At 40.8% G+C, this 27,933-nt stretch overlaps 1 protein-coding gene across 1 annotated transcript in view; it reads right to left on the bottom strand.

The window, feature by feature from the left end:
- The window catches only part of BOC (BOC cell adhesion associated, oncogene regulated), a 253,113-nt gene that overhangs the window by 87,974 nt on the left and 137,206 nt on the right, over positions 1-27,933 (bottom strand). Inside the window, exon 9 of the mRNA XM_030941125.1 lies at positions 3,562-3,666. The gene's annotated coding sequence lies outside the window, so the exon portion shown is untranslated. The remainder of the gene's footprint in view (positions 1-3,561; positions 3,667-27,933) is intronic.

Genomic DNA, 27,933 nt, shown 5'->3' with positions numbered 1-27,933 from the left:
AAATAATAATGCAGGGTCCCAGAAGGAGTAGAGAAGTCAATCTCCATTTCTCATAACCCATAGAGGAGAGGTGACCCCCAAGGGATTGTAACCTCCAGACTGAGACATGCTAAGGGGTAGGCTAGAGGTCCCTGCCAAGTCACTGGCTGAACATGCCTGAGGGCTGACAGCTTAGGGTGGGAGCAGCCACTGCCTTGCCCTTTCTTTGAGGTGAATGGGGTACATACCTTACCCTGAACCTCCTCATGCTTACATCCAGGACCCTGCCAGTGGCAGAGGGTGACTGAAGTCATGGAGTGGGAGTGGAAAGGGAGAGATCAGGGGAGGCCAGGGCACCAGGGAGCAAGGGAGTGAGAGGTTGAGAACCTGTCCCAGGGAGGAGAGAGGCAGGGGCAGGCAGGACCACACATGAGCTGAGGCTCCAAACCTTCAGTGAATGTTCTATGATCTCATAGAATTTCACTTCCACAATACAAATTCAAAGAAAAGTTCATTAAAAATTTCACAATGGAATCTCCAGAAATTAAAATTGAGTGCAGGGCCCTTCTGAGTGCAAGGCTCTGTGCAACTGCATTGGCTGCACAACTTATGATGCATGAGCCTGCTGGACATACCAAACTCAAACCTATCTGAAATTGTAACCCTCTACATTCCTTGGGACTGGGATCCTCTCCTTTATTTTCCAGTATGGCCTAGGAATGATGGGAGTGAACAGTGAAACTTTCTTATATTTGACCCCTCCTCAATGAATTTGTGTAATATTAGCAAAGCCCTACTTATTTAGAAGAAAAACTATGTGCTTCTCTCACCATGTCTGATGTTTAAAAACAAAATAACCTTAAATCAAACAGCCTTATCTAGTTGTCTGAGAGAGAAACTTGGGAATCATCCTTGACACCTTCTTTCTCTTCATTCTTCACAGGTAATTGTCATCACTACCTCCTATAGTGCCACATCCTAGATCTCTCCAGAATCTATTACCTGAGCTCAGTCTCTTCCGTAATTGTCCTAGTCCAGACCTTCATCATTTCTTACATGGAATATTACAAAAGCCTCTTGATTAATCTCCCTGCCTCCCATCTGCCTCCCTCATTGTTCCATTTGCACTTTCCTGATGGAGACATCTTTAGAAATGGCAACTTTGATGATGTTATATACTCACCCCTAAAATTATCCACTGACATCATTGACCACTTTTAGGATGAAATCAAACTCCTTAGCAAAGCACACTAACCCTGTCACACTGATCTCTGTAAGTGCTGCCCCAATGTGGTCTCCAACCACTTCCCCACTTGACTCCATTCCTTTCCTCACCTTACAGAACTTCTTAGGAATGTTCCAGGATAATTAGTCTCTAGGCCTTTGTGTATGTGGAGCTCTTACTTAGCTAGTTAGTTCCTCTGATCTCTTTGCCCACTGGACCTTCCCAGCATGAGGGATGACTATTACCCGAGGACCCCTATCACTTGGTGTTTACCCTTATCAAAGCACTCTCTGCACTGATCTATAATTATTTCAGGCTATCACATTTCTCAACTGGGGGGATGCCATTTCCATGTGGTATATCTTCAATTTTCCTGACCTTTTGTGAAACCCATGGAGAGGGCCTGGATCTTAATAACCATTGTAATTCTAATGCCTTGACAAACTTCTAGAATATGGTAGGCAATAGGTAGATGTTTGCTGGGTAGAAAAGAGAAAGGGAGGAAGAATCAACCAGCTGCCATCTATAACATTTCTCTTTTTCCTAGCCCTTGAGATTTCACACATCCTCCCTCACCAGTTAGTTGATGTCTTAAGAGTTGATACAGATTGGCGGTACAGCCAGTGTAATCGATTATGCAGACACAGTTGCTTAGGTGATAGAAAGTAATGATTTGACCCAATTTGAGTGGTGGCTTTATATAGACATAGCTCAGCTCCTCCTCTTCACATGAAACACAGAAACGCAGACACTTGTCTTCCTCAAGAATAACCAGTTCAAAAGATTACCACAGGCACTTTGAAAAATAAGTGGAAGTGGCTAAAGATTTACAAGAAAAAGTTCCAGTGTTATGGACTTAGAAAAACAACTTAAAATTGTATAATATACATTTGTCAAAACCCATAGAACTATACTCCACAAAGAGAAAATTTTACTGTATGTAATTTTTAATAATAATTAGAATGGAGGGAGAGGACTCAAAATGGAATTCAAACTGTAACAATTAAACCCAACTATATTACAAATTATTAACACAACTGTAATGTAGGGAGTGGAGAAGAAAAAACTAAGTTACTTTGGAAAACAGTATTTTGACTGGATACTGTGAGGCTAAACAACTACTATACTCTAGTTAGTAAACTTATTTCTAAAAGGGGTACTGATTAGTAATCCTGAAACTACTTTGTGTGTATACTAGAGTTGAACTAATAATTAAATACTTTGTCAATAATGAAAGCCAAGTTTCTCACTATCCAAGAAAGAAGTTACAAATAAGGCAAGGGAAAAGGCTAGAATGAATTCTGGTGTCATATTAGAGTCAGAGATATCAGTATGAAGTCATGGTTTTAAAAGTATATGTACAAAAAATACAGATGTATGCATGTACCTAGTACAATCCTAGTATTCATACAAATATTTCCTAGTTCTGTCTACTGACAGGACTTAAAAACAGTGACACCCCAGTAGCAGTGAACACACCCAGCACTCAAATCTTGGTTTCTACATACTCCAATTAAAAAATAAATAAGGATACTTGGAAAAGTGTTTGATTCCAGGGTTGGGGTAGAGCCAGGAGTATCTTGTGATGCCAAAAAAGGAAGGAAGTACTCAAAAAGGGATGGGGGCAGCTATCAAAAGGGTAAAAGAGCCCACTTGTAGCCAAAGAACAACAGTAAAATAAGTAACAACAGTATTGGATTATGACCCATAGAACACAATAAACATTCAGGAATCTATACTGATATAAATAAATAATTGGATAAATAAAATAGAATGGCAACTCTTCCTTAAAGAAGACTTTCAAATAATAAATGTAGAAGGAGTTAGGGAAGTAGGAAATATTTATTAGAATACTACAGCAGTAATTTTTCAAGATCCATTGATTAATGCTAAAATTAGTGGTCTCAAAATATCACCCCCAAGATATTTACTAATCACAAAGCTTAAGAAAGAATTATGTTTATGATGAAGAAACACAACAGATAGCACCTTAACCACATGACCAGTGTTAACATCACTAGCAATAAGACATATTAGCCAGGCTTGGTGGCATGCACCTGTAGTCCCAGCTATTCAGGAGGCTGAAGCAGGAGGACTGCTTGGGCTCAGGAGTTCAATGTTACAGTGAGCTATGATCATGCCATTGCACTCTAGCCTGGGCAATAGAGTGAGATCCTGTCTCTGAAAATAAAACAAACAAACAATAACAATAACAACAACACACCAAAGACATATTGACTTTAGGTACTGTTAGTAAGATGCACTGAGAAGGGCTTATCATTTCTGTGGTATTCTTGCTTCAAAGTGGACAACATTAGCTACACTACAATTGAGTGACATTCTGCAAAATAACTCACCAATACTCTTCAGAAGTGTCAAGGTCAGGAAAAGAAACTTTTCCTAGATTGAGAAGATCAAGGAGATATGATGACTGAATACATCATGGGATCCTGGATTGAATCCTAGAACAGAAGAAGTATGTTAATAAAAAAGCTGGTAAAATTCAAAGAAAGTCCATAGTTTAGTTAATAGTATTGTAATGGTAACAATTTCTTAGTTTTGATTATTCGATTTGGTTGTTAAAGATAATAACAATAGGGAAACTGGGTGAAGGGCATAGGGGAACTCACTGTACTATATTTGCAACTTTTCTGTCTAAAATTACTTAGAATACAAAGTTGAAAAAAATGAATGGGGACCATGCTGTTAAAAAGGGGAGATTGAAACAAGAAAGAAGAAGGGCAAAGGCATGTATGAAATTTTCTGAGAGAGGACAAAACGCACTGTAAGAACAGAGGTCACAAAGGCTCAACATAACAGAAAGGCGGAAAATGTTAAAAAAAAAAAAAAAAAAAAGTACAGAAAACTCAAGCAGAAAAGTCACCATTTCTCATTTGAAATCACTCATCTAAAAACCGGAGGACCATTCAAGCAGCCATGGGCTAGTGCTGACCTACAACATGCTAAGGCTCAACCCAGAGCTATGAACATCACATCCAGGACTTGCTCAGGATGTTTCAAAAGAAGTGAGTGCTGGGCCAGGTTGGGAGTCGCCTGGACAGTCTGCTGGTGGCTTGTATGTCAGAGACCTCACAGACATCCCAAATAGAGAGATCAACTTCTAGAGCTGCCTCTATGAGTTTGGAAATAATCCAGAGGGGTTAGTATTTTTGGTCTGACTATTGAATGGCATCTATTATTATGGTGAAGGTGTCCATGTCACTGGGTGTGCAAGGATCGAGATGCTGGGATGTTCTTCCTATGCAGAGCTCACATGGATTCTACTGCATTTTCTTAGACATATTACGGTATGCACATCTTACAAGGTTGAGAGACATTCTACCTCTAAGATGACTTGGAACATCTCTTATTGTCTTTTAGAGCTAACTTTATATTTTAATTATAGGCAATCTTGTTTTCAGAGTTTTGAGAGATACTTTAAGTACAAAGTATTTGGACAAGCAGCCCCAACAAGTGATAGTCTAACCATCACTAACTGGACAATCTAGTCAACCACCAATGCATACATGTTGCTGGTTACCCCACCCACCTCATCCGCTGTCATGGGCATTTGAAATGAACAAAATGTTGAGGCCACTAGCAGTAGAGCACAGCTGTAGCATACTGTGGAGTTGGGAGGGTGATATCTGACATATCCTCATTCCCATTGACTTCCAGGGTTCCTTTAGCAATTATGGATCTTAGGATCAGAAGACCTGAGACTGGCTTTTGCCCCACAATTTCTCACTGCGTGGCTTTAAACATGTCATGAAGCTTACAGTTTGTTTTCTCATCTGTAAAGTGAGGATAATGATAACAGCTAGCTCACAAGATTATTTTGAGAATCAAAGGTGTTATTACATGAGAAAGTGTTTATTAAAGACTAAAACACATAATAAATATGAATTTTAATTTCATTGTCCCAATACAATGAAACATACGGCATTTTTAAATGTAGAAAGAACCCCACAAGGCATAAATTTTTAGAAACAAATAATTTTAGTTAAAAAACCCACTTTTTAAAAAATCTGAAACATATTTTCCGGCACTTGGCCACATAATCAGATGTTGGAAGCAGCAATTCTTTTCTATAGTGTCCTTAGCAGTGTGAGCCCACTCTGGTTGCCAGACCCATAAAAACAGAAAGCTGTTGATCATTAGTCTGTGTAAAACACAGCACTTGGGCATCTCACTTGGAACTTGCTTTTTAACTTGTTTCAAGAGGTGGCGCTTAGAACTGAAGAGAGTATTCTATGCCTGAATGAGTGCACCAAAACACCAGGCCTGACTGGGGTGTGGGCACCCACTTATGTGTGCAACTGCCTTTTTACCTAATTAATCCTCTCCCTGCAAGCCTGAACTCGGCCTGTGAACTTCACATTCCACTGGTAACTGGAACTCTGGATCCTACAAAACCTGGAGGCTTTCATGAAATGTTATTTGTTCAGGGCCCTTGAAGCAATGATATCTAATGGAGCAGAAGCAAAGAGAAAATGACCTGAGCTTTAGTCAAGAACGCGGTTGATTTCCATCACAGATCTGGCTCTGTCTCTACCCTGCTTAGAAACCTTGGAGGGCTCCCTTCCTGGACAGACTCCAAAGTCTTCTCAACCAACCCTGGGCTCATTCTTCCACGCACTCATGCCACTCACCCCCCTTTCTCTGCCCTCCAATCTCTGTGCTTGTGCTTCCCAATGTATAGCTTGCAACAAAATAAACTGGCAGGGCTTGTTTAAAATGTAGATGCCATTGCTGAACTTCAGGGCTACCGAATCAGAATTTCTGGGTGTAGAGACCTCAGGAATCTGCATGTCAAAACTAGTTCGTCCAGCAAATCTTGGGAGACAATGACCTGGCCACAGTTAACCACTTATCTGTTCCTTAAATTCAGCACGCATTTTATTCCTCTGTACTTCTGCCTGCCTTTTCTTTTCCTCTCCACAAACTCACTAAGCTTCCTTTATTGAATAACTTCTGTGTACCAAATGCAGGCAGTCCATTGAGGCTTCAAGGCCCAGCTCTTATTTATGGCTTCGCTGGTACCTTTCCTGATTCTTCTCAATACAAAATTAACTGAGCACCTACTAAGCATCAGGTATGCAGAGAGGACATAGACATGAACTAGATTTTTTCTTTGTCCCCAAGATGCTCACTCAGAGTGACAGAGACCTTAAGAATCTGTGCCTCTACTCTCTCCAATGAGAAGCTAGACTTTCAGAACCACAGCACTGGAAGAGCCTGATGTATCAGTCAATCTAGACAGGGAAACTCTTTGTGCCACTGAGATGAAAATGAACCTTCCTAACTAGAATTCATTGTATGCTAAGCTAGTTGTCCTTTTCTTTCCAAAATATCTTTTATCAAGAGAATACCAAAGTGCTTTTCTGGTAGGTTTGAATTGGGTACCAGATTTACTGACAGCAAAATCAAGATTCTGATGTATTAAATATCCTTCTCTAGGCCTTAGAATAGCTTATGGCAGAACTGAGCACATAAGAACTTCTCCAACACGTCATAGCATGGGGCCTGCACATAAAAGGGCTTCAATAATGTGGCCAATGAGTGATCAATTTGCTTTATAAACTTCTAAAAATAGGATGAACCTCCTCTGGCAGTGCCAGCCTGGAGCTTGAGTCTATCTGTGCTGGTGTTGAATGCCTCTCACATTCTGGGACTTTGGATTTACCCTTTTTTGGGTCCCTTTTTTGCTTTCCATTTTAGATTTTTTTTTTTTACTTTAATTTATGCAAATTGTATTTTGCTCCAATTTTTCAAATTAGTTCTTTTGTTTTCTGCCTAGGTCTGCCACTTGATACTTTCAAAGTTTCTTTTTCTCTTCCCACCTTATTTTCTGACTGTCCCTACCCCCTCTGTCTTTCTCCCCTCTTTTTCTCCTCCCCACCCCCTTTCCACCCTGTGGCCCACATCCTGAGTATGAATACAGGCAGGATTAATCCAGCAGGGAACACAACGTCTGCGAGCCAGGACAGACAGACGCAGTAAAGCGTGCAGTGGTGATAAAAGGCAACTCTGATGGGCTCTGTCAGGAATCCTCAGAAACACTGACGGGAAACATTTGCTAACTCTCTCCTGGCTTCAGGCCCCCGGGCCCCACAACAGGATCATGCCTAGAAAAGCCAAGGGAGAAAAGCAGTGAAACTAGAAAGTCTCTGTGCCTCCCAGCACCCCATGCAAGAAACTTTTCCTCAGAGCCAAAATTCTCTAGATGTTTACCTGAAAGACCCTTGGTTAAAACTGTGAGTGGCCACAAACTTTGATTTATGCCCTAAATCGTTGAAGGAATGCTGTAAGCCATCTTAGGAGAGAAGACTGACTAACTTACTTCTGCCTTGCAAAGAGAAAGATAAGCAAAAAAAAAAAAAAAAAAAAAATCCCTTTAGTGCTGTGTCTGGCTCAGTGTCCAAGGATGTGCGCAGATATTTGACACGTGTGTGCATAAACATGGAAACATACATGTGCATTTGGGTTCAGTTCCCCTCCAAGTACATACAATTAAAAAATGTTTCTTGTCCTATATACGCTACATACCCACAGAGTCTGTGGGTATGTAGGATAAGAAATAATATTTGGCTTGTTACCTAGTAAATTTGGTCTACTAAACACCACAAATTTGCACCCAGGTTGACCTATTAACCAAACAAATAATAATTGCTACCCCTTTGGAGAGGAGGAATGAAGATCAGGATGATTCTCAATATTAATTCATGTTTACTTTACTGTTTATTCCCTTTAGACTTACTCTATTCCGTAGGCCCATTTCCCATCCTGAAAGTCTCCAAGTGTAGTCACTACTTCTGTTTGGACGGGGATCACTGTCCTTGTATCATCGGGCTGCAGTCTTGTCATTTAACCATAGACCCCACTGGTGTTGTCTCTCTCTGTTTCTTTCTCTTTCTCTCCATAATTTTTGGTTTCTCCACTTTCACTATCCAGGTTGGCAGGGGCCCCAGTCAGACTAATGGCTGGCCCATTAGTCTATTGGGGTCTTCAGGGATAATAGAAGTTAGGTTTCTAAAGCAGCCTTAGTTCAAATGCTAACCACTTCCTGAGAGCCTGAATTTCAGCCCTTTCTCATTAGTACTTTAGCACAAAGTAGTTAATCAGATTTAGCTGGCTGATTCTTAGGTGATAATATGTAGGGCTTTAAAGTTTCCCTGGAAAAAATCAAGGTAGCAATAACATTCATTCATTCACCAAATCATTTTCGAATGCTGCCATGTGCCAAGCACTAAATGCAGGGAGCAGAGGTCCACATGGCAAACTTAGAAGGGGGTAACTTCTTAAAAAGACAGAAAAGCAAATTCAAATATTTTTCTTGAACAAATAATTCCTGAATTCCTATTTTGTACCAGCCAGTCTGCTTAGTTGTGGAGACACACGGTGAATCGGCAGGCCTCTGCCCTCAGGAAGCTCATAAGACTTTCTATAACAGATGCTCTGAGAGAGGCTCAGCCAGTGTTTTGGGAGAGCCTGAATTTCAAGGACCTTGGGAGAGGAATGAGGAGAGGATGCGAAAAATCAAACAAGTCTTCCAGGAGGAAGTAGCACTTTAGCTGTGTTGTGAATAAAGTAAATAAAGAATAAGACTTTACCATAATTAAAACATAAAAAAATTACAGATGTTGGTGTGGATGTGGTGAAAAGGGAACACTTTTACACTGCTGGTGGGGATGTAAAATAGTACAACCACTATGAAAAACAGTATGGAGATTCCCTAAAGAACTAAAAGTAGAACTACTGTTTGATCCAGCAATCCCACTACTGGGTATCTACCCAGAGGAAAATAAGCCATTATATGAAAAAGACACTTGGACACACATATTTAGAGTAGCACAATTTGCAATTGCAAAAATATGGAACCAGCCTAAATGCCCATCAACCAGAGTGGATAAAGAAAATGTGGCATATACATATATCATAGAATACTACTCAGTCATAAAAAGGAACAAAATAATGGTATTTGCAGCAACCTGGATGGAATTGGAGACCACTATTCTAAGTGAAGTAACTCTAGAATGAAAAACCAAATACCGTATGTTCTCACTTATAAGCGGGAGCTAAGCTATGAGGGCACAAACGCATTAAGAATGATATAACGGCCTTTGGGGACTCATGGGAATGAGTGGGAGGGGGGTGAGGATTAAAAGACATACACTGCTCGGGTGATAGGTGCACAAAAATCTCAGAAATCACCACTAAAGAATTTTTCCATGCAACCAAACACCACTTGTTCCCCCAAAACTATTGAAATAAAAATAAATATTTAAAAACATAAAATTTAAAAATTTTTTCAAAAGAAAAGCATAATTTACCAGCAAATATATTTACAAATGTCTTGTTTGGTTAAGAGAACATATACCTATTGTAATGTAATTTGCAGATATCTCTCATATTAAAACATTACAACTCAAAAAAAGAATATGACTTTAAGGCTGTGGAGATGGGAGGCAGGGCCATTCTAAGAGGAAGAAGCAGCTGATAAATGACACGGAGACAGGACTTTTGAGGGACAGATTATTGAGAACTTTGAATGCCAGGCAAATTTTAACTTTTCTTTTGTAGTCATTGGAAAGCATTCAGGTTTTTGAGCAGGAAAGTGACATCATTTGATTTATGTTTTACGGAGGATGGTAGAAATATCAAGCTAGAGTGACTTGTTAGGAAGTGATTTGTAATAACCTAGATGTGGTGGGAGTCAGAATCAGTTAGTGGAAGTGGGAAGGAAAAGAATAGGTGAATGTGAGAGAGATTAAGCTCTTATTGATATGTGCTGTAGGTAGTGGTAAAATAACATTTGAGGCTTTAGAGAGTAATTATGTTAAGATTAAACCTCTAGTTTAAAATGGTTGGTTGAGCACACACATCTATGTCTTCCCTCCTAAAAATTTATTAGTGATTCTAAATAAATAATAAAACGTTATCAATCCTTTTTAACCAAGATGGAAAAGGTGGGGGCATCGGTGCACAAGACAGTCAATATATTTAGGGAAGACTAAACGTGGACAAAGAAGTAGTGACTGACGTAGCAGAGTGGAAGAGAACTGAGAATACACAGAGAGACGGCTACAGCCAAGAAGGAAGTCAGTCTGTCCTTCCAAGTCCTTCCCGGTGAAGCTCAAGACCTCAGGGGAGAGACCAGGGCCTAGAAAAAGGGAGAATACGGAAATATCTATAGATACAGCAGTCACCATCCATATATCCCTACTGACCATGTGCAAAATGCCAGGCAGTCATGTTATGTACCTGATCATGGAAAGAAAGGAAATCTTCTCTAAATATATAGACTAAAAGATACCAGAATATGCCACCTCAAAATGTGCCTCTTTGGCACATGGGTTACTTTGAACTAAAGACACTTGATGACAGTAGACAAAAACAAAACAAATCAAAAGAGTTTACCTCCCCCTAACTGCCTAAGAATACAGTACATAATTTTTTCCTTTGGTAAAGAAACCTCTATTTGTAAAGGCATCTCTGTATTAGGAAGAGAGTTGCTCCTGGAGACAACACTTATCACATGACAGACTCTTATCTGGATAACAAGACAACCAATACTTGCCATACATTTTCTCCTCTCATCTTCCCATAAGTTGCCTTCCCCTGCCCAGAGCCCAATACCCCTTTTCCTTTGTTTAGCTTATGATGATATAAGCCTCAATCTTCTGGCTACCTCTTTGAGTCACATTTTCTTGTTTCTGTTTTTTGAGACAGAGTCTCACTCTGTTGCCCAGGCTGGAGTGAAGTGGCGTGATCTTGGCTCACTGCAACCTCTGCCTCCCGGGTTCAAGTGATTCTCGTACCTCAGCCTCCCAAGTAGCTGGGACTACAGGTGCCCGCCACTACGCCTGGCTAATTTCAGCCACACTTTCCTTCTGAACTCTCATGTCTGCACATACAAACAAAAAAATGTTTTTTCTCCTGTTAATCTGTCTTTTATCAGTTTGATTCAAAGACCTCTGCCATTGAACCTAGGCAGGGAGAGGGAAAAGAATTTTTTCTTCCCTACAAGAGCAAACCATTTGGGTAAAACCAGCCACTATTGTGGTGTTGGCACCTCTAGCATTTAGGGGTCTCAGGACATGATGGCCTATTTACCATCCACTCAGCCCAGGAGTGGAAAATCCCTGTTGATCTGCTCCACCAGTGCACAAGAGCTTACAATCAGGCTACCTGTTGCCTCATGTTGAAAAATGAGTGAGGAATCAAACATCTTAAGTCTGTAATATGAAAGAGAAACATGAAGATAAGCTAACATGAAAAGGTGAGAAGTAGAAGGGAATTCAGAGAAGCAAAATAGAACTACAGAAATAAACTACAAGTCCTGTTTTGTTCTGTTAATTTCTCATCTCTGTATGAGAATGTAATTTGTTATTGTTTAAGCAAAACAAGAAGAGCATTCTATTTTTAAAACACTTAAAACTATGACTGCCTGAAAAAAATACAAAAGTAAATTTATCTTCTGAATTGAAAAGTAAAATAGAGGAAGTCTCCCAGAAAGTATATTTTGAAAGATAAAAATATATAAAAGATGAGAGAAAGGATAAGAAGAGAATTTCACAAAGCTGAGGGACACTAGTCCTCATATTTAAAGGTACTAAGTACCTAGAATGGTGGATGAAAAAGGTGCTCACCGAGAGCTCACTGTATTGTAAGACAAAAACATTCTCTCTCACTGTATATCCTCAAATGACATCTTACAAAAAAGTGCACACAAAGTAAACTTTTTGTTTTCTTGGATCTGAAAGTCTCTTTATTCAGCCCTCATACTTGATTGATAGTTTGGCAGGGTATAGAATAGGTTGAAAGTCATTTTTCTCATAACCTGAAAGGATCGCTCCATTGTTCATTATACTTGACTCTTCCATTGAGAGATGTGATGCTACTCTGAGTCTCAATTTTAAGTGTTTCGTTTTTTTCCTGGGAAGCTTTTGGAATTTTCTATTGAGGTATCTGGATTAGGCTTTGGCTTTAAGGGAATGTCGTGGTTGGTTTGGTCTTCTATCCAGACCACTAAAACTTTCATATCAGCAGTAAGGTTGCTTCATTTTCTTATCATTCATATGTTCTCTGGAGTAACACTTTTAATTTCCTTCAACTTTTTCTTTGCATTTACAATTTGACTATTTGCACAAGAGGCCTAACTTTTGGCCTGTCTTGGCTTTCCATGTGTCCTTCTCACTAAGCTTAATCACTTCTGGATTTTGATTTAAAGTAAGAGATGTTACTCTTCCTTTCAGTTGAACACTTAGAGGCCGTTATAGAGTTATTAATTGGCCCAATTTCAATATTGTTGTCTCTCAGTGAATAGGGAGACCTGAGGAGAAGGAAAGAGATGGAGGAATGGCTGGTCAGTGAGCATTCAAAATGCATACAATGTTGATTGAGTTGGCCATCTTATATGGGTGCAGCTCAAGGTGCCCCAAAGCAATTACAATAGTAGCAAGAAGGATCATTGATCACAGATCACCACGACAGATAAAGTAATAATGAAAAAACTTAAAATATGCAAGAATTACAAAATTTGGCACAGAGACACAGGGTGAGCACAGGCTGTTGGAAAAAGTGGTACCAACAGACTTGTTTGATGCAGGGTTGCCATAAAACTTCAATTTGTAAAAAATGCAATATCTGTAAAGTGCAATAAGAAGGAGCGCAATGGAAGGAAGCATGCTTGTGTATTACAACAGAAGCAAGAGAGTTAATATAGCCTTGAGCAAACTAAATGAATATTCTTAGTCATTTCACATGAATGCTAGCTATTTTTGATCTTCTTTTCTCATTGGGATTGAAAAGAAGACATTCACCAGATCAGTGACCACATACCGTGTCCTTGCAGCCGTATTAATCTGTTCTAGGAAAAATCTCATGTCTGTCACAGCAGCTACAGTGGGGGTTACTAGTCCTTGCAGGAGTCTACAGTCATTCTTTAGTATTAATTCAGTTTCTGCAGGGGCCAGAATGGTTACAAAAATGTGGATATGATGGGGGATATCACTTCTGTCTCCTTCAGGACTTTAATGGGGGAAAATAGTCTCCGCTCTTCTCCTTTCCCAGGATATATTATGTCTAATTTCCCATGTTGGCCTAGCATTGGAGGTGGTTAGAAGAAGGTTCAGAAGTTCCCGTTTGACCTTCCACACTATGATAACCCTACTCAACAGGCCAAGGACCCCATCGGGGGTTGCTCCAACTACAAGCGTATCATTTCCAATGATATGCTTAGGCATTGAGGAAATGACCCCGGGTGTATTCACAGACTCAGTGTGCCCACTGTGAGCCATACTTTAGCCAAAACTCCGTTTATTACTTGGTTCCCCATTCTAGTGGTGATGCTTTATGTCTCCATGTATCAATTTATACTTGGACCCTGTGTCCAATAGTACTCAAAATGTCTGAGTACGTCTCTTTCCGCGTTGTACAGTCACTGGAGTAAATGACTACACATCGCTTTGGGGAAGAATGAGGGGAATGGACATGTTGTATACTTGCTATGGTATGGCATCTCATGACTCAGTGGGTTCCAGATCTGAAAATCAGCTCAAGTCTGGGAACTGAGCAGATCATGACTTTTTATTGGCATGACTGCCCTCAGCCTCCTGCTCCTCCATTCTAGACTGTTTTTGATGATCTCAAGCAGCATCCTTGTAGGCTGCCCATCTACTTTGCCTCAGGGACACCATGGTTTATGAACCGTCTTTACAGCTCCCTGGTGGGTGAAACCCCCTTGGCTGCCATTCAGCCTTCCTGGTAATTGCAGTCTCCTGGTTTCTGGTGCATAAGTGCCACCACCTGGCTCTATTACTTCAGGCCCCATTAGCTTTGGAATGACATTAACAAGCCCAGCTCTGTGCCTCAGCTACCATCAGCCCTGTCTGTAGGAGACCTTCACAGTGATGCTGGTATCCACTCTCCAGCACATTGTGATAGCCTTGCTGAAAGCTGTGTCCTCTGAGCCTTCCCGAGGACTTTCCCCTGGTGGATGTGTGGCCTCACATAATGTATCCATCCCTGTAAGTCCACTTTCCTTAGCCTCTTTCTTTCCTCCTGAGCATGGGCATTTGTACTCCACTCAGCACAGGCCACCACTTTCTTCCAGCCTCAAAGAGTCACTCCAGATGGAAGTTTTCTTCACTTCCTGGGGTCCTTGCCAAGATGCTAAATCCTATATCCCAAAAAAGTGTCCCAAAGTCAATAAAATCTTGGTAATCCAATTCCCTTGGTAATCTAATTCCCTTCATTGAGCACCCTAAAAAAATCCAATCACAGTAATATTCCCTTGGCTCATGGTGGGACATGCCAGCTAATTCTTACAGCTCCTTTTATATATAGTCTTGATCCTCCTTTACCAAGCCCAGCACTTCCCTAGCCTGGCTATGCTGGAATTTAACCTAGTTATTGGCATATCAGTCTGGAGAGAGGAATGGGGAAAGTTCTGGAGAGGGTGCGTCCTCTGGGAAAGGGATATCTGCAGTATCTTCCAGCACAGAGGTAATGTTACCCTCACTAGGAAGCGCTGAGCCACTTCTGCAAACTCCGAAGGTTTAACGGGAGGTGGCTGTAGAATCAACGTCTTCAGAGAAATCTTTCCTGATTATTCCATCCCATGTTTCAGGGTCCCAGTATTTTCCAACCGGGGCCCTGACTTTAGCATAGCAGTCCTACCTCGCCTTAATGCTCAAATGTCCTGGAGCTCTGCAACTTTATCAGATTTGTCTTTTCCTCATTCTATTATTAGCTGCATCTTTGTAAGCTACCAAAGAGGCCTTCTGGCTCTCACATTTAGTCTTCAACTACTTATTAATGGCCCTCAGTTCCTTATAATCTCTCTGCAGGGAGTCAATACATTTTAGCTATAACTGGACACCCCACTGTCTTTGTAGACACTGTTTCCCCCAAAGTTTTTCAAATGCTTGACTCATTGCATCTGCCATGACATCTCCCTTCATGGAGACATTTTCCCAGGTCACCACTAGAAAAATATTTAGTGATTAGATCACCACTGCATGTTGGAGACCATCTGTGCTACACACATCATTCAGGATAGTGTCCTCTTTGCTCACCTGTCATTTAGGAGTCAGTCTCAGAACCTCATTTTGTTGCCCCTATTCTCAGACCACTCTTGGCACCACTGTGTTAGTTTAGGTCTTCCAAGGAGCTGATGTCAAGGCAGGATAAGTGCAAGAGATTTATTGGGAACATCTGTGAGGGAAAATGGGGAGGGAGATGGAAAAGCCCGGGAGACTGAGTGTCCTTTGGAGACCATGATGCAAATCTGTGAAGGAAAGAAGGTTGGGTAGGAAAAATGTTAGATGTGGTGCAGTCTAAGGAAGTTTCAGCAAAGCTGATGGACAGTGCTCAAGCCGAAGCTGCTCTTCCACGGAGTTCTCATCTCCCAAGAATGGTCCTGTCTTTGTATCCCTCGCACCCTTGAATCATGGCCTCTGTGTGTGGGGAGGGATTTCAGAATATGGTACTGCGACTCCTGGTCCATCACTCAAAGACCTGAGAGGCATATGTTCATGGCAAGCACACATGGTCCTTTTTGCACTTTGGGAATTTTTTTTAGCATGTAAAAATTTTATTTAAAAAATGAAAAACTTATGTAAGCATATTATCTGGAATATGGAGATAATTACCGGAAGAAAATGTTAAAAATAGTTACTTTTGTAGAGTAAGGCTCTGTTTGAAAAGGGTGAGAGATATGAGTCTTGCTTTTTATCATTGCCCCTTTAGTATTACTTTTTTTTCTTAATCCATGTGAATTTATTACTATGATAATTTTCTGTTAAGAAGGAGAGAGAGAGCGTCAGAAAGGGAAGTCAGGAAAAAAATAGTAGGAACGAGGAAATAATAAGCTCAATTCTGAAAATAAGTTAATAACACTTATTGAATACTTTATGATCACTAATCACCAAAACATTTCTAAGGTTTAGGAAATATTATTGCCATTTAGCAGGTAATGAAACTGAGACTTAGGATTAAGTCTTAAGCTAAGGATTTTGCTAAAGACTACACACCAAATAGGTGGCAGAGTCAGGATTTGAACTCAGGTCTAGGTCTGTGCTGTTTCCACAAGTAAATGGAGAAGAGGTGTCTGACCAATGAGGGCCATGTTGGGGTGAGTCATCTCCTGATCCTGGGCCCATTGGCCAGCCTAAACAATGCCTTTGCCCAAGGGAATTGCCAAGTTGTTGAAGGGGCCAGTGTTAGTCATTGTTTAATTACATTATACATATTTAGCCTTTTAAATCTTTTCTGAGAATTCATTTATTTCTGCTTTGTTGATTATTCTTGAATATCTTCTTATAATAAAAATGTGTAGAGGAAGATGCCTGTAGCTGAGAGCTGGGACCTGTCTGGGAAAGGACTGGAAGCTGGATGAAGTCAGCAGCCTATTTTTGTTGAAGGCGGACAGAGCTCGGGCTCCCCAGTCTTGTGCAGACGCCCTGCCTAGAGGTCAAGCTGGCGGCTCCCCCTGTTTATCCTACGGCCTGGAAAGCACTCTTTGTCGACAAGTGTTATCTTTCCTAATAAACATATCTGTTTTCTGTCTCAGCTCAGTGGAAATGATGCCTGGATTTGTGATATGAGCTTTAATAATATTTTCTGTTTCCATGGTGCCTTTTCCTGGGTTGGCTTAGACAATAAAGGAAAAGTCAGAGGGAACCAGTGTTCATGAAACTGTAGTCTTTGACCTTGGGATGAGTGAGATAGGAGTGAGATACGCTATTCCATGGTAATGGATGGGCAGATGACTGCCAAGCAGGCCAGGCTTATGACTGAGGAAGCACTGCAAGGGGAGAACGAGGAGTAAGTATCCTGGGTAAATCAATGGGGACTTGACAGAGACCACCCATTTCAGCTCAGCTCCACGACTAACTGCTGCAAAATCCCAGGCACCTCTGAGCTAGAGGTTGATAGTTATAGTGTCCATCTGTTAGAATAAATAATTATCATCTAATGATAGGAGAGAAAAGTAATCTGTAGTAGAATCAGAAGATTCTTGTGAGAGTTAAATAACAAGCAAATTAAGTACATAGCAGAGTGTCTGGTGGGTATTCAATACATGTTAGCTCTTACTATTCAGAAACCTCCTGTGGTACCTTAGAGGATGAATTTATGTCTACAGGACTTTTGAAATACAAAAGTTTGAATCTGTATGCAGTTAGATCCATTCATCTTTTCTTCCTTGACTTTTATGCTTCTCTTCCCCTGTAAGTATACTTTTTTACTTTTACTTTTTCACTTTTCTGGAAGGTAGAGCAGGTCCTTTAGTTCAACATTGTTTCATTTATAACACTGATAAAAAGAAAAAATTGATTCCCCAGCAGGCCACTGTCCGTGTGGAGTTTGCACGTTCTCCCCATGTCTGTGTGGGTTTTCTCCAGGTAATCCAGTTTCCTTCTACACCCCAAAGATATGCGTGTTAGCGGAATTGGTGTGTCTAAAGGGCCCAGTCTGAGTGAGTGCTGGTGGGTGTGAGTGCTGGTTCTTGCTTTGTGGCCTGTGCTGCTGGGATAGTCTCCAGCCTCCTGCAACCCTGGAATGGAAATAAGCAGGTTGGAAAACGAATGGATGAATGAATATAAATTATTATAAAATAAAAATTCATAAAGTCTATAATAATCACACAAATGCATGACAATAAACAATGTGGAATGAAAGTGCTCTGTGAGCCCACCGTGTTTATTATTGTTTGTTTTTGAACTGTGTGGTGGTAAGAGGTGCTTCTTGCAATTTTTGTTTTGCAAATATTTCCTGATTTAAGCCACCACCATTATGACCACCATCAGTCATTGATTCACCAAAAATTGGGTAAATAATTCTTGTTTTCATTAATCTTTCTTAAACATATGTATAGCTCAAATTTATTTCAATGTTTAATATTAGAAGTGTTTTAGGTCTTTATTTAGAAGTTTATATAGATGTTTTTGTAGCCAGAAATATGTTGTAGAAACCTAATTCTTGTTTATGTTAATTAGCCTATGATAAAATTGATTTTGTTATACATTGTTTGACTTAAAGTCTCAGTTTTCAAGAACCTATCAACAAGGTTAATTGAGGACTATATAATTCAGTATATGGTGTGAGATAAGGAGATAATTTAAATTAAAATTTTTTTTCCAAATAAAAACTTTTTCCAAAGATATTTAATGATTTGAGAATACTTTTACCTTAAACTGATTCTTACATATATTTGAGTCTATATATTTTGAAACAACTTCTATTCCTAACATTTCTCAATAATTTTAAATTAATTATTTTCCACACTAAGGATTTCTGTTTAATATTTTACAGTAAAAATCCTGCTCAAATTAATACTGCTTCTAGAATGGATTTCATATATTGTGAGTAAAAGGGTAACATAGGCAACTTTCAGGAAAGTAATTTGGTTGGAAAATGTTTATGCATCAAATAATAGTTTCACTTCTGGCAATTTTTCCTGAAGAAAAATAAGCAAATCCGAAGATATTTATATATGTGTGTGTATTTCTATGTATTTATGTATAAAGCTGTGCTGTTGTCTTCTGTAAAAGCAAAAAGTTGCAACCTATTCTTGAAGGATATTGTTATGCAAATTATATTACATTTATAGACTACTATAAGATCATTGAAACGTAAAACATTAATAACATAGAAAATGCTTTTCATGCTAAGTAGAAATACGGCATGAAAATTTTTATATGTAATATTATCTCAATTATATTTTTAGTTTCCTTGAACAAGCTCTTTCCAGCCTCAGGGAGTTTGCATTTTCTGGTTCCTCTCCCTAGAAAGAATTTCACCTGTTCTTTGTAAGAGTGGCTCTTTTTCATTCTTGGGGTCTTGACTTAAATGCGTCACTTCAGAGAAGCTTTTTAAAACTATCCTATTAAAAGTAGATCAGATCCCCTCCCCAGCTAGTCTCAGTAGTGAAGCACCTAATTATCCTTTGGGTGAATTCTGCCTCTCCATTTGGAAGGTGTCTTAGTCTGGTTAGTGCTACTATAACAGAATACTTGAGACTGGGTAATTTATAAAAAGCAGAAATGTATTTCTCACAGTTCTGAAGGCTGGGAGGTCACAGATCAAGGTGCTGGCAGGTTTGATACTTGGTGAGGGCTACTCTGTCTGCTTCCAGGATGGGCGCCTTGAATGCTGCATGTTTCAGAGGAGGGAATGCTCTTCTTCATGTGGCAGAAGAGCTTGAGAGTGAGCTCACTCCAGAAAGTCCTTTTTATAGTGGCATTAATCCATTCATGAGGGCAGAGCCCTAATTACCTAAACACCTTCCATTAGGCCCCACCTCCCAACACTGTTGCATTGGAGATTAAGTTTCAATATGAGTTTTGGAGTGAACAAAAACCTTGAAACCACAGCAGAAGGTTTGATTCTAGAGGTCTAGGATCATACTTTTTGTATTTTGTCTCCAAAGTGCCCATCCCTGTAATCTGAAGGTAAGGAATATGCAATGAATATTGCTGACTATATTTTCCAAATCGTATTTCCATTTCCTAAGGATTTTTCACTACATGATATGTTCTTAAAATAAGCATCTCAGTGTGAAACATTATTACAAGGACAAACTATGCAAATGATTAAGTTGCTGATGATAAAACTTAAGGCAGATGTGGAATATGTAATGGTGATGTATTTCCAGGTATGTGGGTTAACCAGGATCCCCTCTTCCACTTGGTTCTTTTAAATTCACTTCGGAAAGTGGATGAGACTCTGGAGAGAATAAAGTCAGTCTGGGAATCAGAGCAAGATGCACCTTGTCTTCTAGGTAGATGAGACCTTGGATAATGGGACCCAGGTGTGTAGGAGAGGGACCTCAGGGCTTTGAAGGTGAAATCAAGCCTATTTTCCCTACAATTATAAATAGCATGTGTCCTTCAGTGTTAGAGTTCTCTGGGCCTCAAATTTGACAGTAATCTTTAGTTCCTCCCTTCAAATACCGCTCATCCCCCTGCTGTTTCCTAGCACTCATTTCCCATGGCCTTTATTCTTCCTGCTGCTGAAAAGGACTGCCCCAATCCCTTCTCCAACCCCAGAATCAATCAGGTGAATCTCCAGCCATGAAACCCAGTATCAAGGATTCTTGAAGTGGAGCTACAAATGGGCAAAGCGATGGAGTCCAGGCCCTCTATGAGGAAGGGGCTTCTCCATGACAGTCCTGGTGTATCACAAGATCATAGCAGTCAACCCCCAGCACACATCACAGCGATTGTGAAGTTCCTAGCACAATGCCTGGCTTACTACAGTTCACAAAAATCACACAAGGGCTGTTATCCCAGCAACGCTTGGCATTTACGGGTTAAATATGTGCAGTTTTGACAATCCTTGACCAACCTTCAGAACCCATGAAATGTCAACCTTTCATTTTCTGAAGACCCAAATTTGAATTTCCTGTTTGTGCAGGTAATGGGTGAGGACTAGTGACAGAGCTGAATCAGCTGCTCAGCATCCAATTTCCAAATAAACCTTGTATATTTCCTTATATCACATGGGCAGAAGCTCTCCATAGGGGGCATAAGGGATTCCTTTGTGTTTTCACTTACACCCCACTGTAATTTGTGGGGGGGAATGATATGTTCTAGAGTGATGTACAAAATAGGAGATCCATGAGGGACAAACCCTTGTTGATTTTCATGAGTCTGTTGTAGTCCTTGCATTCTAACTCTTCCCCTAGAGTTTTAAGATGAAGCAAGAAGAATTTCAGGATCTCACCAGACAAGGTTTATTTAGTGTCTTTAGGCTGCTCGAGGGTCAGTACAGGGGATTGGGAGAGAGTCTATTTCACAGACCTTAGCCACAGAGATAGGTAATGTGTGACACGCCCTCGAACTGTGTCCCTCTAACCTTTGGGTTAGAGGGTCACCTTCTCTAACCCAAAGGGAAGGAAGCTCCTGCTGCAGCCTGTGCAGGGGTCAGCTGTAGACAGTCCAGATCAGGCCTCCAAGGGCCCTGCTTCCCTTCCCCTCTTCACAAGCCCATGTGGGGTGGTTAATGCACGGCCGCCTCCCCTGTGGAGAAGTAACTGGAAATGCTACACCTCAGGAGGGAAAACAAGAGTAATGGAAAAGGCATCTGTGTGTGACCAAAGCCTTAACTGAAAACAGGCTTTCTCTTCTCCCAGTCTGGGAACAAGAAAGGAGAAGCAGCCAGGGAGAGAGCAAGTGCAGATGCTCATCTGGGGATGGAAAGATGTAGGGTGTATGCATATGCCTGCGAATGTGTGTGTGCACGAATGTGTGTATGTGTGTAGAGGCACTGGCACGTGTGAGGGAATTGGGAGGTTCAGGAGAGTTGGTGTTGGAAGGCAAGGTTGGTGTGAAGAATGGGAAATGAAGCAAGGCTGTTGTGGGCAGTTGAGGAGAGGAGGGAGATTATTCTGGGGTTGAGGAAGAGTGAGTGATGAAGGGAGAATTTTTTGGAGAGTAACACAGGTTTTATCTAGTTCTGCCTAGTTTTATCTAGACCTTTATCTGAGATCACTAGATAAAAACCTAATTGCCCTCCAAGGAAATTGGGGGCTTTTGATTAATTAATGACTTAAGTAATTCAACAAATATGTATTCTGTACTGGTCTAATTGTATTTCCTACTCTCTTTTCTAAACTCATTCCTATCCAGATGAGCCCACCCCTTCCTCTGCTCCCTCCATGCTTCTCTTGGCTGCTCTTCTATTTACCCTTGCCATGCTGACCTTATTTTTTAAAATAAATAACCATTTTCCTCATACCAAATGTATGGGGACTGTACATCCAAACAGCAGAAATGGAGACTCCTGGTTTGGTATGTCTCTAAACCCAGTCTATTGTTTTCAAACACATTAATTCATTCCATAAATATTTACTGAGCCCATCTTGGCTCAATAATGGTGCCAAGCCCTGGAAATAAATCAAGACATAGTCACTTTCTTCTAGACTAGTGAGAGACAAATAAATGAGGAGTAATTGGGACAAAGGTGAAAAAGGAATCACGAAATCCTAGAAGTGGGGCATCGGACCCAGCCTTGGGAGTGGAGAACCCTTCTTGGAGATAATATTTGAACTGATTCTTGAAGGGTGAGTGAAAATATTCGGCCAAGAAGAGGAAGAGGGGAACTAGGAGACAAACTTGGTTCACATCCTTCTTCTGCTTCTTCCAAATTGGGAGAGCCTCAATTTGGTAATCTATGTAATGTCTCTAGGAACACTTACTCCATTGGGCAGCTATGAATTATAAAACAACGAAACTACAAGTTCTATGTGTAGCTGAGCCTTCTGTTTTCTCAATCGCAGTGGCATTCATCCACACCCTCTTCTCCTTCAGCACCCAACTGGGTGACCACACTGCAAACCTCTCAGCCCTCAGCTGCTCAATCTCTGGGATCTCAAATCATGAAAGTCCTCTATGCCTTAAGCTCTTGCTTTTCCACCTCCCTCCCACTCATGCCAGTGCTGGATTGGTTTTGTACCACTTTGTGAGCTTTAGTCCATCGATCTTCCCCTAGACCCATCGCAGTCTCTTTTTCTATGACTTTATTCTCCTTCCTTCCTGTGTGAGTCCTCATGGTCAACCAGTAAATGGTTCTCTCTGGCCTCCCCAACACCCCTGCTCCTGGCTTCCACCATATGTCTCCCCAGCCTGGTTTCAACCACACTTTCTTTTCCAGATTCCTGTTCCTGGCACTTGAGCATGCTGGAGGAAGCCCAGACTGTTTAATTCCACTACATTTGGATACTTTCCAGTCACTACTGGGCCCTTGCTACTTCTTAGTCATCTTTTTATTTATTTCTATTGAAATAAGCCAATGAACGTAAAGGTCCTAGAGCTTAGTCTGAAACATAGTAGGAGCCCAATATGTTCACTTCCCTTTTCTGATTTGTCATCACATTCCCAAGAGTGCCTAGTCCAAGCATTTCCATCTTCTAACATTTCTGATTTCCGTCAGCTCTGAGCTTTGGCCATTAGCTCAAGCTTATTCTGCCTTCCTAATTCTCAGCTTACATGTAGTGATTGACAGCACATACCCTCAATCAGTTAGCTGGGTCTAGTCATGTCTCTGAGCCTCAGTTTCATCTTCTGTAAAATGAAAATTATAATTATAAAGTACTCATGCCACAGGACTGTTCAGAGGATTAAGTGAGATAATATTTGTTAATAGATGAGATTAGGATCTTTTACATGGTACACCCAATAAATGTAACTTGCTATGATGATGATGATAATTTTTTGATGCATTCTTTTTCAACTTCCCTATCTTAGAGACATAGAGTTCTTCCTCCTTGCCAAGAACAAACTTGTGCTTCACATTCTATCCTCTCCAGATCCTTAAAAGACCTTCCTCTACAACTAACCTCTCTTGCTTCTTCAATCTCTATCTTCTCATTGGCTTCTACTTCTGAATCTATAAATGTAAGTCTTTCCTATCCTTAAAAAAACTAACATATTAAAAATCATGTATCAGCTCTGCCGTCTCCTCTAACTTTCTGCATCTATCCCTCAACCCACTGTGAAATTATCCAAATGGTATTTATAATCACAGTATTATTCTACATTCTAGAATTCTGTACATTCTAGAATGTACAGTACTATAGTACATTCTACATTCTCCCCTCACAACTCATCCTTAATTCCTTGAAATCTGGCTTCCACCCTCAGCAGTCCGCAAAGCCACAAATAGCTTTCTCAAATATCACTGACCTTTTCTCAACCTTATTCTCCTCAAATGGTCTCTGCAGCATCCTTTGATGCTGGTCACCCTGTCTTTAAGAAACCCTCCTCTCTTCTGAGTGCACTTCCTTTCTTTTGCCACCCATTTCAATTTCTTTCTCTGGCTCCTCTTCTTCTACATACTTGAATGTATATGTTTCTAGGAATACGACCCCAGTCCTCTTCTTTTCTTGCTTTACGTGGTTTCCCTGGACAAACTTTGACAATCACCTCCCTGATTAATTCTGCTCCTATGTATATGCCCATGGAAAACTCTTACATATATGTCCCAGGAGACATATGAAAAAATGTCCACAGCTCACTGTTCAGAATTGCAAAAAATTGGAAACAACTCATGTGACCAATAACAAGAGATAAATAAATTGTATATATTAATGCAATGGAATATTATGCAGTAGTGAAAATTAATGATATTCAGCTACATCGAACATGGATAAATCTTAGTGACATAAGGTAGAGTGACAAAAGCAAGTTCCAGCAGACATTATAGTATAACCTCTCTATAAAGTTCAAAAATAAGAAAAATCAGTTTACTTTTCATCCAATAATATATATGTAATGAAACAGAAAACAAAGCAAAGGAATGATAGACATAGAATTCCAGATCATAGTTCCTCTGAGGTGAAGGGCTGGGATAGGGATGAGGACTGTGGAGATGTGAGTTATTGGTAATGGTTAGTTCTTGTGCTATAGGTTGGTTCATAGTGTTCCTCATATTATTACAGATGAAATAAAATAAATGAAACAGGATCATGCACGGATCATTAATGAAGAAAATCTCATTCTAATCTCTCTCTAAACTTTATTTGTTTTTTTTTAACTGCCTACTGCCATCTTCACTTGAACATTTCATTCGTTCTTGACTCTCAAAATGAGAAAAACTGACTTTACCTTTGTCTTCAAATGTGCTCAGTCTCCTTAATTCCAAATGTTTATAAATAACCACCTCCTCAAAGGTGGTTTGGCCTATGGCTAGACTTCTAAAAGACCCATCATTTTCCCCCTAAATTCAGCTTTTTGCTACATCTCACTTTAATTCCCAAGCAGATGCATCTAGGAAGAAGCAGAGCCAGAATTTTGACCCATATTGTTTGTTGCCACAGCCTGTGTTTTAATCACCTCTGTATAGGTGATACTGGATCAAAGCAACCCCTGGGCCATGACCTCGGGCATTGAGGCCTGAGGGTTTATCTGCCCTTCCCTACAGGGAAACTGAGGCACCAATATGTTCTTTCCATAGACCCTACTTTCTATTGAGCTCTTGCCTCTCCAAATGCAGGCTGCTGAGCACCCATCCCCAACTCCTGAAGTCCTGCCCAGTGTTCTGGCTTTGGCAAAATTTGCCAGGCCTGCTGGATAGCTCTTAAGGGCACTCTGTAGAAAGGAGAGGTATACTAGGCTCAGTGTTGGGGGAATAAACAGCTCTTGTGAGCAGCTAGGATCAAGGTGAATCCAGCCAGGTGGAGTCCCAGGATGTTTCTTTTCTTGGGTTCTGCCAAGCAGCAATCTCAAAGAACAACCACACAGTACAGCTTCAATCAGTTCCTACAGGAGGAATGGGGAGAATAGGCTGGGGCTAGGAGGGAGAGAGGAAACTTTAAGCACAAAACGTGTTTAAAAGCCTCAACAACCCCTTCTTTGCCTGGAGAAGTGATTATTCCTAATAAGGACATAGCAGTTCCTGTTTACAGTTGCTCCAAACATCCCTCACACCACAAACCATTGCAAAATACATGCCAGGGCCCAGCAGTCTTTTCTGTTTAAAACTTCTCTGCCTTTACAGCTGGTTAGGTCCACAGCCTTGCTGGTTTCTGGCCTCTGTTCCCTTATAGAATAGGCACATTCTTTCCACCTCTCCTAGACCAGGTTCTCTGCTGGATGAGATGGAAAGCATCTTGCAAGCAGGAGTACTCTCTTTTCCTTCTTTTGTGTTTACCAGCATGTCTCCCATTACAGGCTGAAGCACATAAACAATGGACTCTGTGGACTGACTGGTGAGATCGCTAGCATTTATTCAGATGTCAGGTAACCAAAGACAGAAATTCTTCAACATACAAGGCACGCAATTCCTAAGGATGGCCTCTAAAGGGAAATTACACAATTCAAATCCAAGTGCTTCATATTTCTGTGAGAAATGTTTCCTGGCTGGTTCTGCCACGCATTCGGAAGTAGAGTCAGCATAGATGAGAGATTTCAGTTACAGAAAGGATAAAAAAGTATTCTTTCTCTAGCAGCTGGGGAAACCTTGCTTATTTCTGAACCACTGAACAAACATTTTTAAAGGATCTACCAATATAAAATAACACTATTTCTATAACTGTTGTTTTCTTGAGGTTTTTAAAGAACTGGATTCTTTTTTTTTTTTTTTTTTTTGAGACGGAGTCTTGCTCTGCCACCCAGGCTGGAGTGCAGTGGCCGGATCTCAGCTCACTGCAAGCTCCGCCTCCCGGGTTCACGCCATTCTCCTGTCTCAGCCTCCCGAGTAGCTGGGACTACAGGCGCCCGCCTCATCGCCCGGCTAGTTTTTTGTATTTTTTTTAGTAGAGACGGGGTTTCACCGTATTAGCCAGGATGGTCTCGATCTCCTGACCTCATGATCCACCCGTCTCGGCCTCCCAAAGTGCTGGGATTACAGGCTTGAGCCACCGCGCCCGGCCAAGAACTGGATTCTTGACTACTACTCCCTTCTTTTCCCTTCCCCTTCTTCTCATCCTCATTATCTCCTTCAAAGCGATCTAGCTCCAACCCTAAAGGCTGGAGACGTTTAAAAGTACTTTTGATTACACTGAAGGAACAGGAAGCTGTTCCAGCATCCTCTGTGATAGAAGCTTGGACTCTGGAGTCAGCCAGACTTAGTGATGCCAGCTCTGCAGCTAATTAGATCTGGGACCTTGGGGCAAGGTATGAGGATTTTTTATCTCCAGTCTAGAAATTAAAATAGTTACCTCATAGAGTGAGGATTAAATGATACTCCATGTTAACTGCTTAGCATAGTTAGCTTTACAATGATCAATGAATGATGGCTATTTTTTATTAATGCCATTGCCTAATCTAACCAGAACTTGTTTAGGAAATGTATCCATCTGGAACTCAGTCAAAAACTAGACAGGAAATCAAAAGAACAAAAGTGTCTGAGCTGCTAAAACTAGTGCCGGTGAGTTAAAGCAAAGCCACTCTTTTGGCCGGGTGCAGTGGCTCACACCTGTAATCCCGGCACTTTGGGAGGCCAAGGGGGGCGGATCACTTTAAGTCAGAGTTCAAGACCAGCCTGGCCAACATGAAGAAATCCCCTCTCTACTAAAAATACAAAAATTAGCCATGGTGGTGGTGCACACTTGTAATCCCAGCTATTCAGGAGACTGAGGCACGAGAATCGCTTGAACCTGGGAGGCGGAGGTTACAGTGAGCTGAGATCGCGCCATTGTACTCCAGGCCGGACAACAGAGTGAGACTCCATCTCAAACAAACAAACACAAAACACGTTGACAGTATGTGATACTTATTTGGGGCCTATTTAATATGGTATATAGAACTATATCAAGCTCACAGCAGATGAAGAGGCAGCAAATTAAACAGGGAAGCACCCTGAGAGCATTAATGAATGACAGCTGAGTTCTGATGATTGATAACCAGAACTACAAAAATAAGGGTGTTTTGGATAATTTATTGAATGTCCACTGGGTGATAAATACCCAGTTTGAGTGTATTGGGCATATTGTTTAATTTAATCCTCACAGCAATCTTCTGCAGTATGTATTTTTAATCCCTGATATTATAAAGGTAGACACAGAGTTTAAGAAATGTTTCACAGAGTTTAAGAAATGCGTCCCAAAGCTGGCAAGGGGATTTGACTTCAGAGTCAGCCTGGATTTAAAGCCTCTACATTTCTGTTGCTGCACAGTCTCTCCCATATGGCTTTATATAGATCTCCCCTCCTTCTTCTATTCCCTTCCCTTCCCTTCCCTTCCCTTCCCTGCCCTGCCCTGGCCTGCTCTGCCTTGCCTTCCC

The sequence above is a fragment of the Rhinopithecus roxellana genome, chromosome 1 (assembly GCF_007565055.1).
Source record: "Rhinopithecus roxellana isolate Shanxi Qingling chromosome 1, ASM756505v1, whole genome shotgun sequence".
Lineage (NCBI taxonomy): Eukaryota > Metazoa > Chordata > Mammalia > Primates > Cercopithecidae > Rhinopithecus > Rhinopithecus roxellana.
Note: the sequence above shows the minus strand (reverse complement) of the source record. Positions and strands in the feature narration are given on the sequence as shown.